Source organism: Heterodontus francisci, chromosome 18 (assembly GCF_036365525.1).
Source record: "Heterodontus francisci isolate sHetFra1 chromosome 18, sHetFra1.hap1, whole genome shotgun sequence".
NCBI classification, from domain to species: Eukaryota; Metazoa; Chordata; class Chondrichthyes; order Heterodontiformes; family Heterodontidae; genus Heterodontus; species Heterodontus francisci.
Window position 1 is genome coordinate 5,380,592 of NC_090388.1, and position 6,000 is coordinate 5,386,591.

Below are 6,000 nucleotides of genomic sequence, written 5' to 3' on the forward strand. Positions count from 1 at the left end.
AGTCAGTTACCAGCGATGGCCAGAGCTGGCGGGCAACCATAAAGACAGGGCTAAAGTGTGGCGAGTCAAAGAGACTTAGCAGTTGGCAGGAAAAAAGACTGAAGCGCAAGGGGAGAGCCAACTGTGTAACAGCCCCAACAACCAATTTTATCTGCAGCACCTGTGGAAGAGTCTGTCACTCTAGAATTGGCCTTTATAGCCACTCCAGGCACTGCTTCACAAACCACTGATCACCTCCAGGTGCTTACCCATTGTCTCTCAAGACAAGGATGCCAAGAAGATATTAACAATTTGGATGTAAATGTAGTCGGCATGTTCAAGAGGTTTGCATACAACACAAAGATTGGCCGTGTGGTAGAAAGCGAGGAGGATAGCTGGAGGCTGCAGGAAGATATCGATGATCTGGTCAAATGGGCAGAAAAGTGGCAAATAGAATGTAACTTGGAGAAGTGTGAGATGATGCATTTGGGGAGGTCAAACAAGGCAAAGGAATACATGATTAATGGGAAAATACTGAGAAGTGTAGAGGAAGTGAGGGACCTTGGAGTGAATTTCCACAGATTCCTGAAGGTAGCAGGACAGGTCAATAAGGTGGTTAAGAAGGCATATGGGCTCCTTTCCTTTATTAGCCGAGGTATAACAGGTAAGGCAGATGAACTTAGACCTTGGATTAGTACTTGGAACTATTATAGTGTTGCTATTACAGAGACTTGGTTGAGGGAAGGACAGGATTGGCAGCTAAATGTTCCAGGATTTAGAAGCTTCAGACAGGATAGAGGGGGATGTAAAAGGAGTGGGGGAGTTGCATTACTGGTTAAGGAGAATATCATAGCTGTATTGCAGGAGGACACCTCGGAGGGGTCATGCAGCGAGGCAATATGGGTGGAGCTCAGGAAGAGGAAGGGTGCAGTCACGATGTTGGGGGTTTACTACAGGCCTCCCAACAGCCAGTGGGAGGTAGAGGAGCAGATATGTAGACAGATTTTGGAAAGTTGTAAAGGTAACAGGGTTGTAGTGGTGGGTGATTTTAACTTCCCCTATATTGACTGGGACTCACTTAGTGCTCGGGGCTTGGATGGGGCAGAATTTGTAAGGAGCATCCAGGAGGGCTTCTTGAAACAATATGTAGATAGTCCAACTAGGAATGGGGCCATACGGACCTGGTATTGAGGAATAAGCCCGGCCAGGTGATCGAAGTTTCAGTGGGAGAGCATTTCGGGAGCAAAGACCATAATTCCATAAGTTTTAAGATACTTGTGGATAAGGATAAGAGTAGTCCTCGGGTGAAGGTGCTAAATTGGGGGAAGGCTAATTATAACAATATTAGACAGGAACTGAAGAATTTAGATTGGAGGCAGCTGTTTGAGGGTAAATCAACATCTGACATGTGGGAGTCTTTCAAACGTCAGCTGATTAGAATCCAGGACTGGCATGTTCCTGTGAGGAAGAAGGATAAGTTTGGCAAGTTTCGGGAACCTTGGATAACACAGGATACTGTGAGCCTCGTCAAAAAGAAAAAGGAAGCATTCGTAAGGGCTGGAAGGCTAGGAACAGATGAAGCACTTGAGTAATATAAAGACAGTAGGAAGGACCTTAAGCAAGGAGTCAGGAGGGCTAAAAGGGGTCATGAAAAGTCATTGGCAAACATGATTGAGGAAAATCCCAAGACTTTTTATACGTATATAAAGAGCAAGAGGGTAACTAGGGAAAGGGTTGGCCCACTCAGGGACAGAGATGGGAATCTATGTGTGGAGCCAGAGGAAATGGGCGAGGTACTAAATGAGTACTTTGCATCAGTATTCACCAAAGAGAAGGACTTGGTGGATGATGAGCCTCGGGAAGGGAGTGTAGATAATCTCAGTCATCTCATTATCAAAAAGGAGGAGGTGTTGGGTGTCTTGCAAAGCATTAAGGTAGATAAGTCCCCAGGGCCTGATGGGATCTACCCCAGAATATTGAGGGAGGCAAGGGAAGAAATTGCTGGCGTCTTGACAGAAATCTTTGCATCCTCATTGGCTACAGGTGAGGTCCCAGAGGGCTGGAGAATAGCCAATGTTACTCCTTTATTTAAGAAGGGTAGCAAGGATAATCCAGGAAATTATAGGCCGGTGAGCCTTACGTCAGTGGGAGGGAAATTATTAGAGAGGATTCTTCGGGACAGGATTTACTCCCATTTGGAAACAAACAAACTTATTAGCGAGAGGCAGCATGGTTTTGTGAAGGGGAGGTCGCGTCTCACTCATTTGATTGAGTTTTTTGAGGAAGTGACGAAGATGATTGATGAAGGAAGGGCAGTGGATGTTGTCTATATGGACTTCAGTAAAGCCTTTGACAAGTTCCCTCATGGCAGACTGGTGCAAAAGGTGAAGTCACACGGGATCAGAGGTGAGCTGGCAAGATGGATACAGAACTGGCTCTGTCATAGAAGACAGAGGGTAGCAGTGGAAGGGTGCTTTTCTGAATGGAGGGCTGTGACTAGTGGTGTTCCGCAGGGATCAGTGCTGGGACCTTTGCTCTTTGTAGTATATATAAATGATTTGGAGGAAAATGTAGCTGGTCTGATTAGTAAGTTTGCAGACGACACAAAGGTTGGTGGAGTTGCGGATAGTGATGAGGATTGTCAGAGGATACAGCAGGATATAGATCGGTTAGAGACTTGGGCGGAGAAATGGTAGATAGAGTTTAATCTGGACAAATGTGAGGTAATGCATTTTGGAAGGTCTAATGCAGGTGGGAAGTATACAGTAAATGGCAGAACCCTTAGGAGTATTGACAGGTAGAGAGATCTGGGCGTACAGGTCCACAGGTCACTGAAAGTGGCAACGTAGGTGGATAAGGTAGTCAAGAAGGCATACGGCATGCTTGCCTTCATCAGTCGGGGAATAGAGTATAACAATTGGCAAGTCATGCTGCAGCTGTACAGAACTTTAGTTAGGCCACACTTAGAATATTGCATGCAATTCTGGTCGCCACACTACCAGAAGGACATGGAGGCTTTGGAGAGGGTACAGAAGAGGTTTACCAGGATGTTGCCTGGTCTGGAGGGCATTAGCTATGAGGAGAGGTTGGAAAAACTCGGATTGTTTTCACTGGAACAACGGAGGTGGAGGGGCGACATGATAGAGGTTTACAAAGTTATTAGTGGCATGGACAGAGTGAATAGTCAGAAGTTTTTTCCCAGGGTGGAAGAGTCAGTTACTAGGGGGACATAGGTTTAAGGTGAGAGGGGCAAAGTTTAGAGGGGATGTGCGAGGCAAGTTTTTTACACAGAGGGTGGTGAGTGCCTGGAACTTGCTGCCGGGGGAGGTGGTGGAAGCAGATACGATAGCGACGTTTAAGAGACATCTTGACAAATACATGAATAGGATGGGAATAGAGGGATACAGTCCCCGGAAGTGCAGAAGATTTTAGTTTAGGCAGGCATCAAGATCGGCGCAGGCTTGGAGGGCCGAATGGCCTGTTCCTGTGCTGCACTGTTCTTTGTTTGTTTCGAATGCAAGAGCAGGGAGGTTATGCTGGAACTGTATAAATCATTGGTTAGGCCACAACCTGAGTACTCTGTGCAGTTCTGGTCACCTCATTAAAGAAAGGATGTAATTGCACTAGAGAGGATACAGAGGAGATTTACGAGGATGTTGCCAGGACTGGAAAAGTGCAGCTGTGAGGAAAGATTGGATAGGCTGGGATTTTGCTCCTTGGAACAGAGAAGGCTGAGGGGAGATCTGATTGAAATGTACAAAATTTTGAGGGGCCTGGATAGAGTGGAGGTGAAGGGCCTATTTACCTTAACAGAGAGGTCAGTGACTAGGGGGCATAGATTTAAAGTGATTGGTAGAAAGATTAGAAGGGAGATGAGGGGAAACTTTTTCACCCAGAGGGAGGTGGGGGTCTGGAACTCACCACCTGAAAGGGTAGTAGGGGCAGAAACCCTCAACTCATTTAAAAGGAGTCTGGACATGCACCTCAAGTGCTGTAATCTGCAGGGCTATTGACCAAATACTGGAAGGTGGGATTAGAGTGGGTGGATCGTTTTTCAGCCTGCACAGACACGATGGACCAAGTGGCCTCTTTCTGCGCCATAAATCTTCTATGATTCTATGATAATTGGACACTCTTTCAGATAGACAGTACAGACAGGCATGATGGCCTCCTTGTGTGTGGTATTATCATTCTATGATACAGTGAAAGGGCAAGGATATGGGATCAGAGTAGCTAGCTGAAGTTGAAGGGTTAGTACCAATGCAGGCAGGATGGACTGAATGGCCTCTTCTGTAACTTTTATGGTTTAATTTCACATTGTAATTGAGGGGTTAACATTTTCCAAAACTTAGTCTCTTTCAGGCTCTAAAATGCCCTTGAACTGATGCCTCGAGTTTCGTTGTTTATTTGTCCAATCTAAACATTGTAAGGGCAAAATCTAACCCATTTAACACCACTCCCATCTCATCTGGTGTTCTGTACAAGTTGACCCAGTAATCCAGTGATTGTGCAATTTTGCTTTCTAGATTTGGAAGATCTGTTCTATATCAGTATTGTGATAAACAGAGGAAGATCTGTGTTTATTAATGTAGGATGCATAAACTTGCTGGTACGAAATATGAAAAGAATGTAATCCTATGATGGCAACTTTCCCGTGGTGTTAGTGCCAGTCTCATTATTTACCCATGTTGTCAACTCATGGTTCTTGGGGTGGAGCAGACCTTGGGCAGCAAATGGGCACATAATGTAAATTTCGGAATTAATAAATTCTTCATTACCTAAGGTGTAAGACAGCTAACTCAGCAGGAGCATGATAAATGATAAAGTACAGGAACAGTAAATGTAAAGGCACACAATACAGGGTCACTGACCCGAAACGTTAACTCTGCTTCTCTTTCCACAGATGCTGCCAGACCTACTGAGTGATTCCAGCATTTCTTGTTTTTGTTTGGCACACAATACATACCAGATATAGATACATTTTTAACGTGACCATCAGCTTGGCACTCCATCCACAAACATTCACTCCTTCGACCACAGACACACAATGGCAGCAGTGTGTACCATCTGCAAGATGCACTGCAATAACTCACCAAGGCTCCTTAGACAGCACCTTACAAACCCATGGCCTCTGCCACCTAGAAGGACAAGGGCAGCAGGTGCATGGGAACACCACCACCTGCAAGTTCCCCTCCAAGCCACACACCATCCTGACTTGAAACTATATTGCCGTTCCTTCACTGTCGCTGGGTCAAAATCCTGGAACTCCTTTCCGAACAGCACTGTGGGTGTACCTACCTCACATGGACTGCAGTGGTTCAGGAAGGCAGCTCACCACCACCTTCTAAAGGGCAATTAGGGATGGGCAATAAATGCTGAAATAGTTAATGACATCCACATCCCATGAATGAATTTTAAAAAGCTTCAAAATAACAAAACCCACAAGCGATGATATAGAACCTTCTTCATCAAGCTCAACCACAAAGGCTGAAGAACATTGAGGATGTGGAGGTGCAAATAAAAAAATATAAAGCCACCATTAACCCTGCAGAATTAAGGAAATACAAAGACAGCAACTTGATTTTCAGTTTTATTTGTATAGGAAGTGGAAATATACCTCAACCATAGTGTGACATTTGTGCACAAGTACTGTCCAATGATTTTTTTGAAAACATCCAAATTACAGAGACATTTAATGACCAAGCATGAAACCCTCATTACCCTCCTCTTTGTTATCTCTAGACTTGATTATTCCAACACACTGCTGGCTGATCTCCTACATTCTGCCCTCCGTAATCTTGAGATCATCCAAATTTCTGCTGTTCATGTCTTAACTTGCACCAAGAAGAAACCAGTAGAGACAAGGAGAATATTTTGACACAGTGAGTTGTTGGATCTGGAAAGCGCTGCCTGAAAGGGCAGTGAAGCAGATTCAGAAGTAATTTTCAAAAGAGAATTGGATAAATACTTGAAAAGAAAGTGTTTTCAGCACCATGAGGAAAGAGCAGGGGGATGTGGGAC